We start from the raw sequence: 13,450 nt of genomic DNA, 5'->3' as shown, positions 1-13,450 counted from the left end.
AACTAGATGTTGACTGTAGCTACTGAATTGTTAAGAAAACAATGTGCTGAAGGTATTTTTAATACCAGAAGAATTTGCTAATTAATTCTGTATGGTAATTAAAAGGAAAAAATATGATTTTATCAGCTTTCCATCACTCTTTTAAAAAAAAATACCTGGGATAATTAAATGAAAGAAAGATTTATTTTGGCTCAGAGTTTCAGAGGTTTTCACCAAAGCCATTTAGACCTACTGCTTTGGGCCTGTGGCAAAGAGAACTGTTTACCCCATTGAGGCCAGAGATCAAAGTTGAGAAGGGGATGGGGCCCTCACATCTTTTCAAGAATATACCCCCAATAGCCTAACTCCCTCTTACCAGGCTCCACCTTGTGAAGGTTCCATGACTTCCCAGGACCAGGACACTTGGTGACACAGCCTTCAACATGTGGCCTGTGGGGAATACTTCCAAGCCAGAGCATTAACTAAAATGACTTCTAGGCATGTTGCATGGGCGTAGATAGCAGTAACTTTAATTTGGATATAGAATACCAGAGAGGAGTAAGTTCGAGTCTTTGGGGAAATCAAAATTTCTATTTTATACCTGTTCAATTCAGCCTATCAGGTACACAGGCATATATATCCAATAGGAAGTTGGACAAATGACCAAGGCAGATAGAAAGACAGACTTAGGAGCTATTTGCTTATAAGTCACATTAAAATCTGTGGGAGGAAATGAGATAGTGCAAGTAAAAAAAAATATGCAAAAGTAGTAGGGGAAGATTGAGAACAGAATTTCAGAATGACCCCGATATTGAGATGTGACCACTGGAAATTTGTACCTTTACAAGATATATCTTGGTTCTTAGTTTTTCCCGATTTTCCTACCCTTCCTTCAACCCCTCTACCCCTCCTTATCTATAAAGACTTTATTTCCATTTTTTTCCTTTTCTCATATTTATTCTTCTCCTTTCTTCCCTTTCCCCTCCCCTCCTCCTCTTCTTCCCAGTTCCCCTTTCCTCTTTGTACCTTTTCTTCCTATTTCACGTTATCTATTATACATGTTGATCCTTATTTACACCTTAAATGTTGGCAATAGAAATGAATAAATATAGTGATGCTACAAGAAGAATAGCCTTTCAAATAAAGATTGCCAATTCTTCGTTAGGAGAGCATGTTGTGGAGACCACAGAGGTTTTAACAAAAGACCCCAAATTCTTCTACTGTCTCCTTTCAATAGGTAGAATCTAATTTCTCTCCCTTTGAATATGGATCAACATTAGTTATTTGGTTCTAACAGTAAATTGCAGGGGAAATATCACTGTTTGACTTACAAGACCAGGTCATAAAAGGTAATATGGCTTTCACTGGGCTCTCTCAAGACTCAGACCCTCGAGCATGACACTCATAGCTACCTTACACAGCTGTAGTGATGAGGAGACCCCATGGATCTCACCTAGAGGGAGAAAAAGAGAGCAAGCAACCTCAACTCTTCCCAGTCCACATGCCAGAAAGATGAGGGACGAAGCCTTCAGAATGAGTCCAGTCCTTGCTACCACTTGACCACAACCTTATGGGAGGTTCTGGGGAGAACTACCCTGCAGAATTCAGTCAAATCCTAAAACTATCAATGACAACAATGCCATTATGGTTGGTTTATTACATAGCAACATATAATAGAAGAGACAACAGTGCATTTATTCTGTCAGGAAAGAAACTGGATCAAACAGTGGGAGTCACTTTGTAAGTGGTCTAAAATATGTTTATGGAATAGATAGGGTCAGAAGTACTACTATCTTCCTTTATTCACTGAAAAGAAAGTTTTATTCTTCTTTGTAGAAATCCTTTTGTTTTGTTTTGTTTTGTTTTTTACTTGTACTCTTAACTTTTTGGCTATTCTTTTAATATCATGATAGACAGTATACTGACCACTGCCGTTCTCTAATTTTTTGGCTATGAAGTTTTGTTTCTTTATTGAATAAGAGTGTTTTCATATTTTCTTTACTAATAATATCTTCTATTTTATATTAAAATAACAAAATGATAATAAAGAAGAATAAGTGCTTAAATGGCCCATTACTTTTTATGAAAAAATGACCAGAATTCTGACCTAACTAGAACGCCTTGTAATATTTTTAGATAGGCCAGATTTCAAAGGCCAGTTTCCTGTTGGAAGGGGTATAAGCAGCCACGTCAGACCATAGGAATCGCTCTGCCTTCTCGTTTTGCTAATACAGCAAACAAGTGGTACAGAAGTAACACAGTGGTGTAGAAGACGTAGTTTCTCTGACTTCTCTTCCTCTTCCTCCACTTCACATTCGTTACTTCAAGCCACCTTTAGAAAGGAAGGAATGCACCAGGGCACAGGAGCCCAGAGCTGTGGACTTGCTGCCCACGTCATTCCCCTCTCATCTGAAAAATAGCAAGCGAAGAAATGTTAACCGCTCTGCATCTTTGTTCTCACCCTAACGAACTTTGACCTGAGCTATGTCACCTGGAACAAACACTGGATTCCAGATTTCTGATTGCGCCAGATACATCATCTGACTGTATGAGACTTACAAATCATCTTGTATAAGAAGCTGTATGTTTTCCTCCCTGCTGCAGCATTGGGCTGACTATAGAGTGTCTTTAAGGAAGCCATCCTGTCTACAGACTGTCACATCCTCCTCTGAGAGTCACCATGCTCATCCTAGACCAGGCTCCAGCACATTTTTCAGCTGGAAACTAATTTTGCCTCTTCTTTCAGACCTCGTACCACATGTGTCCTTCAGAGTCAGAAAGTCCTCTCCCCTCTCATGCTCTCTGTAGGACTTTTCCAGCTACAAGGTTTCCAAATAATTATTTATCTCCACAGATGACTCCCACCCAGCATCTAAATATAATTGTGTCATATTTTTTAAATGTCTCAAATATACAAAGTATTGATTTAATGTGTCTCTTTGGTTGTCCATTTTATATTACTTGATATATTTTGAGTTAGAAACTTCTTAACGATGGCAAGGCCAAGGGCTATAGAATAGGTAATGAGAGGTAAGTGATAAATCTCTTATTAAAATAAGAATTTAATCACAATGTTTTTAGAAAATACATGCGTATCTGTCTTTTTAACTTAAAAATTAAAGCACAGTACTGAATCCTCATACTGCTCACAGTTTTCTTACTCATCAATGTTTAAATCTCATCACTTAATTTTGAGTCCTATAATTCTCAGTGTGTTTCCGAAGAAAATCTCTTCTGCATAAGATCACAGCTCTGTTAAACAGAACTTGCCTCTTTCTACAAAATGGAGGTATCAGTGCTAGAATAAATAAATGCCATGGAGAACCAAAGAAAGAACTACTCAGTGTTACTTAATGATTTAAAAGAAGGGACGGAAAAATTGAGTTAAAAGAATCCAAGACTCAAACACCTGCCACCAGCTTTTGGGAAAAGTTGCTCCTTAGGTTAGGAAATACTACTATGGAGAATCCATTCTCTACTTCCTGCCATTACTAAGTCCACTGTAATTTCTTATTCCTGGGACTTAGCCATGGTGACTCTGGCCTGAACTCCGGGCACACTTGTTTATATGCTGAGGGCTGGCCCATTAGACTGCTCGGTGAACTCTAGCAAGCAAACAGAATTGTTTTCCACCAGTTTTGTTTTCATCAAAGAATTCTTTTTAATTCCCCTGTACTGTATGTTGCCAAAATTCTTAAAATACTGTTCATCGAGGATTTTTTCTACCCATCATGGAGCCCAGATGTAGGAACCAAGCCAGCGCAGCTGGTGTAACTTGGCTGAGTCTCACAGATAATTCAATGTGTGAACAGATTTCCTTTTTTATACTGTTATTATTTTGGAAAATTTCTGAGTCCATCTAGATGTGCAGGGCTAGCAGCAACAAAAGCTAAAGTTCTATCACTCATTCACACAGGAACCTCATCAAACAGGGAAACAAAATCATACTTCTTCCTTCCTCAAACCTTATCCCCTAAGCTGAAGAGACACCACTTGTCAGGGGAGGGGTGGGAAAGCGAGATTTTCTGTCATGCATATAATGACATGAAAGAAATATAAAACCCACATCAGAATTTTAAAAAAACAAGAAAATTTAAAGAGTAAGATATACTCATTGAGAAATTCCTACACAAAATCTAGTGATGCTTAAGGCAATTAAACTGGTTTTACATGGGTTTTTTCCTTCTGCTAAATGTTGGCACCACATTTACTACTTGTAAAGCAACTGCATTTTATAGCTGACACTATTTTAAAATGCTATGGTATGAACGTAATATTAATCTTCTGACCTACATTCCAATTTACATTTTTCCATGGTAATGTTGATAATAATAACACAAACTCTCAGTAGAGAGCTTACTAAAGTTTGTCATGTGTGTGGCATGAATTAACTCATTTGGTTTCCCACACATTGTATGAAGAAGGTGCAATCATAATACCTATTTTACCAAAAGAAATCTGCATTGTAGAGAAGTTAATTGACTTGATCAAGAATTTAAAACTAGTAAATGGCACAGCTAGGATTTAAGCCCAAGCAATTTAATCACAGAGCCTGGATGAGAAAAGCTACATGTGTCTACCTTTTCAACTAAGAGGAGAAATTGCTTCTAAAGTACAAGGAACTGCACACAATCACAGCTGTAAACACAGAAGTGGTCTTGTTTTTGGACATCAATGTCAAGTGTGTCACAATGGATAGAGATTAAGAACTGACAACTCAGCTATCTTATACATTTCTTCTCACTTCAAGGAAACTTGCTTGTTTGCTTTGCTCTTTCTCTGCAGATGAATTAATCTGATAAACAAATAAAAGAAAATGGTAGTAATGATGGGTAATTATTTGATATGTGTCCCTGCCCTGACTCATGCAGGCTTTATCACAAGTCATCAGTGTCTTAATCTCAGGGACTGAATCATGTTAGAAACTCTAGTATCATGATGAATTCCAAGCAATTCAATCAGATGTTTTGCCCCTCTTCAAACATGTACATCATTATGCAGCAACCCACTGTATCTGCAGCCAAGCTTGCAACAAACCACCGAACTTCCTTAAAGATGTTGATTTTAGAATTCCTCAACTTTTCCCTTCATTCTGTATGTTTAATAACTCAACAAAAGCATTAAATAAAAAAATAAGATAGAGTAACACATCCATTTTTAAGAGTGACTTAAGGCTTCTTCCTAATGCTTTCTGAATTATAGTGACATGCTATTTTTACAAATAAAGTTGTGTTTGAAATATTAAATGCTGCAGCTTTTTAGAAAGCAGCAATCTAATAGCAAGGCCTGTTGAGCCTAGCTAAAAAGTCTTGCATGATAATAAGTAGTCCATCCCATATGCAAGTGTGAAATGAAAGCTATGTAAAGGTAATATTGCAAAAGTAAAATAGCATCCATAATTGAAGAAATAATGATGGATTTTATCCTGATGATCTAAAGGGAGTTTAAACATAGCATCAGTGTCTCCTTCAAGGATTTAGGCGTGGTCTGATGAGGAGTGAGCTGCATTTGAACTTTGTGCCTGTAGCTTCTGTAAGCAGGCACAACATACAAAGAAAGTGGAAAGTTAGAAATTTTAGAAAGGGAAAAGAAGGAAAGCCATATTCCAAGTATATAAACTCTTCCAATATGGATTATTTTTCACACCATGTTGTTGTTGCAAAAGCAATAAATGTCATGGAACGTCCTGGAATTTAAGTTTCAGACAATAAATACGTTGGAACTGGAAACAATGATATAACATCATGAAATCCATCATCATATAACACTAAAACATTCATGGATCCATAATTCAATAAACCTTATTTTCAGCTGAAGTGTTCTTCCACTTTTGCGAAGGAGTCGGTAAGACTTGGTTCTGGTAACATCACTATTTTGGGGGAGGAACTTGGGAAAACAATTGGAATCAGCAATACCAAAAGAGCCACGCCACTGCCTTAAATGCAGTTCAAGTGTCTTAGATCATAGTTAGAATCTCACATTTTTCTGACTTTCAGTCAATAACATTGTACTTTTCTGATATAAAGCATAAGTGGAAAAATTTCATCCACATTTATAAAGGCAAATATCTTGAAGTACTTGAAGAAATCAAGCACTGTATATTAGTGCAAGCATGTTTCAAAAATAGCCACTGAATCAATTCCATTACTGGGAGGACTGCTGCACTCTATAATTATGTTTGACAGGCTTTTCAGAACTCTCCTCCTCCAAATTACCTGAATTTGAGTGAAAGCCAGAGGGCTATCTTGAAAATTAATGAAAAAAAAAAAAAAAAGAATGCACTTCTCTGAGGTATCAAGCCTGATGTATCATAAGCCCAGGCCTCAGCTGGGCTTGAAGACATCGTGTTGAAAGAAAAGAGTACTTAAAGCACATGTCTGCCAATGTATATGATATCACATACGAGGACTAACGTCTCCTGGATAAGTAATCAGTCAGTGATAAATCAGAAAAATCTCCTCTGCTCACATTGATGTTTCCAATGTGAAGCTATTTATGTAACAAATGCCTGGTGACTCCAGTAAATATTCGTACCACAAACATCTGTGAAATGTGGCAGGCACTAGGCAAGGCACTGGGACGAAACGAGGCAAAGATGGCATCTTTCCTCCTTGAGATGCCTATGCCTATTGGAGGAACTGACATATACAACTTAACAGAATAGTGTCGTACCTAAAGGTAAGCCCTGAGACTATGAAACTCCTGAAAGAAAACATAAGGGAAAACTTCAAGATATTGGTATAGGCAATGATTTTTTTGGTTAAGACTCCCAAAGCTCAGAAAGCAAAAGCAAAGATAGACAAATAGTCTGGAGACTAAGAGATGAGGGTCTCAAATTCCCCGCATAGTGTGGTCAAGGCAAACCTGGGCTACGCAGCAAGATCCTGTGTGCAAACAAGCAAAGAACAAATAGGATTATATCAAAATGAAAAGATTCTGCATAGCAAAGGAAACATAACTGACAAAAAGATTAATATCCAGGATATGTAAGGAACTCAAAACAAACAAGAACAAAAACACAATCCTATCAAAAATGGGCAAATAACCTGAAGAGGCACTTCTCAAAAGAAAAAAAAAGAAATGTAAGTTTCTCATAAAAATAGGGATGATAGCTCAACATCCTTAACCATAGAGAAAAGAAGAATCAAAATTAAGTAAAATATCATCTTACACTGATTAGACTTACTACTATAAAATAACAAAAACAATAAAAATGCTGATGAGGATAAGAGGAAAAAAAAGGAATTCTGATACAATTTTAATGGAAATATACATTAGCATAACCCTTATGGAGAACAGTATGGAAGTCCCCCCAAAAAAGCTAAATAATCCAGCTATCCCACTTCTGGATATTTATCCAATGGAATTGAAGTTATCATGATGAATGGCAATTTTTATGTAACACTCTTCCCAATAGCTATCAAATGGAATTAACTTAGGTGCCCATTGGTGTATGAGTAGTTAAAGAACATGCAATGTGTATACACAGTTGAATCCTTCTCAGCTATAAAGAAGAATAAAACCCTGAAATTTGCAGCAATCTGGATGGAACTAGAAGACATTATGTTAAATGAAACAAGCCAGAAATAGGAAGATATGCAAAAGCTTAAGAAAGAAGTCAATCTGAATGTAAAATAGTGATTTTTTGAGGTTGGGAAGGAGCGGAAGAGTAAAGGGATATTGAATTTGTTCCATGCAAGTAATAAGCAGATTAAAATATCACACTGATATTTATAAATGTATACACTTAGCAAAGGTTAATAGAATAATAGAATATGGTATCACTGTTCATCAGTCATTTAAAAAATTGGTATAGTAACAAATCACAATTGTCATATAATTATAAAATTTATGACATAACGTTCTTCTTGCTTTGATGTGCCTACTGAATTGCATTTTAATAACTTAAAAATTTTTAAAAATTATTACCTTTTCACCAGGTTAGTTCCTTATGTTTGATAATCTTCTTCTGCTTCATATGTTCCATGGCTCTTAGAGACTATTATCATTTTTATAGAAACATTGTTTTAGAATGTTGAAAATATCATTCCCACTGTTCCTTTTAGTAGGCAGAGACATATTAACTTGATGTATGGGAAATACAGAGAAGTGAGAAGCAAACATTCATGAATGTCACAAACTAACACAGCAATTCACTTCCTCACCTGTATGTTGAGAATAAAACAGAGATGCTACATCAAGCAATGTCAAATTGATGAATGAAATTTATATTTTTTAAATGAAAAAAGTATACATACACTTCCTATGTCAAATCAGACCTGTCTATGTCTGTGTCAAATCAGATTACAAATTCTCAGTCCACAAACATTGCTAGAGATTAAGAATTCGTTCTTTGAAACAGCACTACCTTCTTTTCCTATGTCTACAATTTATTATTCCAGCTATCGTATTCTAAACACTTCTTAATCCTATATTACATACACTTTGGATAAGATTGGGATAGATTTATTGTTTACAGTGGAAATGTTTTTCAGAGTTGTGTTTTCATTTTTTAAAGTTGAATCTGGGCCTCTATTTAAAAATTATTATGTTCACTTTATGAAAAAATTATGGAGAGAACAAATAATTCCTATGTGTTTTTCCTGTTTTAGATAACATAAAGAAAATAAATCACTGTTAGTTAATAATTATAATGATTGTTAACGGGCTCTATTCCAAAATGCTTCTCTAAAGTCTGATATTTTCCTCTTATTAAGGTAGCTAAGTGAATGTAATTTTGTGTCTGTCTTAGTCCCTCTGTCACTCTCTCCCTGGGAAGGCGCAGTCACTGTTGTAGATTTGAGAGGAATAGCTGAGGTACCCAGATTCACCCTCTTGCTCTGAGAAGCAGCTGCAGGCAGAGGGCAGGTGGCCACCCGAGGGAACCATGTGACTGTAGTGGCCTGGTCTAAGGCAGGATGGGTAGATTTAAAAGTTCACTTGGCTTTCACACGAACTTTCCAGCCTAGCCGTTACAATTAATGTAAGTATTCTTTTGATCTCTCTCTTTATTCCATTTTTTGCACTCGATTTTTTCAGCCAAGACATCGAATATGAGGTTACACAGTCCACTAATACCACTCTTGCTTGGCTAGAGGTTCAAAGCAGTTTAAGAACTCCACAGCAGACAGGGACCACAGCGGTGGTCTGCACATGATTTCCATCTATTTCTCCTAATAATACTAGAAGAAACATTCAATAATTATTTCTACTTTGGAGCAGGGTAAAATCAAGTCTAGATTGAACACACTTGCCTAAGACACAGAGTGCCATGGGTTTTAAGCCCAGATCCAACTCTGGGATCATAAACAACCACAATGCTAGATGGCTCTACCGAAATTCCTACTAGAATAAAATTAGCTGAAATACAAGCAGAAGCCGGGAGTGAACACACAGTTGTGCATCCTGAGCCAAGCTTCACAAATCACAGAGGGCACCGAGAAAGAGGCCTTCATCACTAAGATGCAGGGATTTTAAAACAAACAAGCTCAAAATGCCATCTATTTTGTGAGCCTTAAATTACAGTGAATGTGGAAGCCACAAATGAAATTATCTGAAACACATGTAAGCCAAGTGAGTGACATCAGTGGTTCTCTGAGTTCTTTTGATGCCTTCTTCTTCTTCTTCCTCTTCTTCTTCTTCACCTTCTCCTTCTTTCTAATCAAATGATGACAGCTGACTTAAACTATGGTGATCTAATATCCTCACTGTACTGTTCTGTGCCAAAATGGCAAAAATGTAGCTCAACTGCTTTATCCTAAGCAACCAAAAATATGTTAGGCAAAGAGCAAACAATCCAAACTACTTCAGTTCTCAAACTAAGCCAATGTCATTTACTGCTCTTCTTTCCACCTGCTTATTTTATCTCAGAAACTCTAATGGTGTGCTCTCCCAAATAAATGATCTCTTATTAGAAGAAAAACAAGGATTTCCCCCCTCCTTTTACCATGTGTTTTTCAGCATTTCTCAATAATGTTGTAGTCTCAGAAACAAGAACAGAAATAGACGAAGTGAGAGAAAAATCCCTTTGATGCTGATAAAGTCGCAACATCTCAATCATTCTCTAAATTGTTTAGCTTTTTTTTTGGCAAACTTGTTTGGTAAGGATCACAGTAATACTGTAAACCTCAGAAGTAAAAAAGTGCATGAAGTAAAGAAGTGTGTCATTTCCCTTAGGATGATTAAGTTAGTTAAAGATTAAAATAGTCCCAAGGGACCTGTCACAGCATTAGAGAATAGTGTAAAATGACTATATAGTAATATGTAGCTTTCCTCAAGCTTATCTTTCTTTCTTTCTTTATTTCTTTCTTTATTTATTTATTTTTTGGTACCAAGGATGGAACTCAGGCCCTTGTGCTTGCAAGGCAGGCAGCAGAACCACTGAAATAAATCCCCAGCCCATAATATGTAGCTTTTGTTGAAAGCTAAAAATATTTCTGAGAGTTTTTATTTGGTGTCTTTAGATCATAAATCCTTTATAAACAGTATGGGATATTTTCTCATTTATGATGTATAAAAATACAGTGTTAATTATTTTGAATATTTCATATAGATTAATGATTTAAGCTTTTTAAGGGAAGATATGAAAAAATGCTATGAGGTATAAAAAATAGCTGGAATAAGAATTTTTCTCTTGAGAAGGCATCACTGATTATTCTAAATAGCTCCTTATAAATCAACAATAAAAATGGAGAAATGAAAGAGAAAAATAAAATATCAGTTTCCTTATCATGCTCAAGAATCTCATATATTGATACAGTTTACAAAATCTAGCCCTCCACAAAAGTGAGAAATCAATTAGTACATTGGGTCAAGCAATTTTTCAATGTTATTTTTATATTTGAAATTAGGTGTGCATCTCTGTATTTCATAATCAAGTGTCTTCAGCTGGTTTCCCTGGGAAACAAATACCGAAACTCTAATTCAGATGTGTCCATTTAGAAGTCTGTTGTTAGGAATCCGGAACAGTGCCCAAGAAAGACTTGTAAGAAGTAAAGGAAGTAGGATTAGCCAAGGAAGAAGCTAGTCTGTGAGGAGTTGCCACGGAGACCTCGGTCAAGTTCACTGCAGTAGGTATGACAATTCAGAGATGTGGCATGGTGAGACAAAAGACTTGTATTCACACTACCCATTTCTGCACTGAACAGTCATTGGATGCAGAGGCCCCCTCAGAGCAGTTCCTTTTGTTTAAAATCAGTTCCTAAGAAAGCCTCAGCTGTGAACTGTTTGTCAGTAGCCAACACTCTAGGTCGCTGAAAGGCTGAATGTGTCTCCACAGAAAAGATGCAGAAAGAGCTCTTCACCGTGCACAGCATCCAGGATACCCATCAGGGTGACAGAGCATGATGGGATAAAAGGTAAGACAAAGTACTTCACTTTATAAACACCATGCTTACAAATAAATCTTGATCGAGGAAGGCCATATAATACTACATAATTCAATTTTCAGGTGAATCGCATACTTAAAAGGTCCTATGGTTTTTGTTGAAAATAATACTCAGTGTCTTCATTAAGAAAATTATTTATAGTGTAAGGACCAGAAAATGGCTTTGTGCTGTGCTCATATACTTATAGCATTGTCCATTGACTGCATGTTGTATTTCAACAGTTCCTATTATTTCATGGAGCATTTACCATATGCCACAAATGATATCAGAGTGAGGGGCTAAATAAAGAATAGCTTTAGTTCCTTGAGTTCACTGGCTAGTGAAACCAAATGCCGTTGAATGAATAATTTTAAGCCAATCTAACAAGGGCTTTGGTACAGGTATCTGAAGGTGCTATGAGTGACAAAGATCACCCAAACTAGACCAAGCCTGTGCCCTACCCTTCCTACCTTGGGTGATGTACAGTAAGGCCACATTCAGTTCCGCATGCAGAACCTGGAGAGTTTTACAGTCTGTTATACCTAAGTTCCCTGGGAAGAGCAGAGTATTTCATGCAAGACTTCTTAGGGGAAGGATCAGGGACGGTCAGGCAGATCAAAGGAGGAAAATTGTTGGGTACGCGCCTTTCCTGTGGTTTCTGCAGGAAGAAGCGAAATGACAGGGCAGGCCAACATAGAACTGGTTAATGTGAAAATTTTCAATGACCTTTAAGGCATTGGGGCTGTCCTCATAAATTAGTCAGTATTCTTTAGAATAACAAAACTGGTCAGAGTTTTCTAATGAAAGTATGGAAGCGAAGAAACCTGTCCATCTGCTGTCTGCAAGCTGGAAATTCATGGAAACTAATAGGGTCATTCAGGTCTAGTCAAAGCCCTGAGAATCAAGGGGGGCAGATTCCAGAGTCTGAAAAACCCAGAGTTCCGATGTTCAAGGGCAAGAAAAAAAGAGCAGGCCCAGGAGACAGAGGAAATTACTTTTCCTCTCTTTTTGTTTTACTCAGAACCTTGACAAACTGGATGAGGCCCATCCAGAGTGCTAAGAACAGATCTTTATCCAATCCAAAGGTTCCAATGCCCATGGCTTCTACAAACACCCTCCGAGATACACAGAGAAATAATCTTTACCATCTGATAACAACAATTAAGCAGGGGTCCTAGATTATCTGGTACTTGGTGCTGCGGCAATTCAGGTGAGTATAGGTTCCCAGAGTATAAGATCCCCCAAAGGTTGGGAGACCAGGATTTAGCTCAGGGGTGCCACTACTTGCCTTGTAAATGCAAGGTCCTGAGTTCAATCCCTGCTACCAAAAAATAAAAGATAAGGTTGGGTATGTGGACTTAATTCTCTGTTCAAGAATTTGTCATCTACCTACAGAGACAAAATCAGGAAAAACAGCACTTTAAAATTATGTTACAGTCTAGTAGAGGGTGAGTAGGAATCCTCAAAGATGAAAATTCCCAGGAAGTATCTTTGAAGCTGAGCTGTGAAGGAGTACACCTTTCTGGGTGGGGCAGATTTATAATTCCCGTCATCTTGTAGAACATACAATGATGGTGGAAATTAGAGTTAAAGTTCATCCTTTTGGCTATAAAGAAAAACGTAGATGCAAAAAAATCAACACTATTGTTAGGATAAAACACTTGTTCTCTTCCAGTGAAAGACACTTGAAACTTTTCCACAAGATTAATTGGTATCATCAGCTATAATGTTGCATAATAATGACTAGTGGAGTGCAGTTAGAATTTATTGGTAAGCATTCTATTATTATTGTGCTATTATTTTCTTAGCAAAGACTATTACAACAATATTCATTTGAAATCCAAATGAAAACTTCTTTGCCTATTACAGGAAATTAAGTCTACTAGACAAAACAGTCAAGAGTTGATTCGGTCATCAGCTCTTCCTTCCCTAATTAGAACAAAACCTCAGTCCCTGCCTTACACTTCTCATTTATTTCTCATTTTATTTTCTCATTATTGTATTATCAATTTTTCTCTAAGGTGTTCTCTCTCTCCCTCTCTCTCTCTCTCTCTCTCTCTCTCTCTCTCTCTCTCTCTCTCTCTCTCTTTTGGCCCTCGGTCTCA

Source organism: Fukomys damarensis, unplaced genomic scaffold, assembly GCF_012274545.1.
Source record: "Fukomys damarensis isolate Sample0158 unplaced genomic scaffold, DMR_v1.0_HiC HiC_scaffold_15, whole genome shotgun sequence".
In the NCBI taxonomy this organism is placed as follows: Eukaryota; Metazoa; Chordata; class Mammalia; order Rodentia; family Bathyergidae; genus Fukomys; species Fukomys damarensis.
This window is presented reverse-complemented; position numbering follows the sequence as displayed.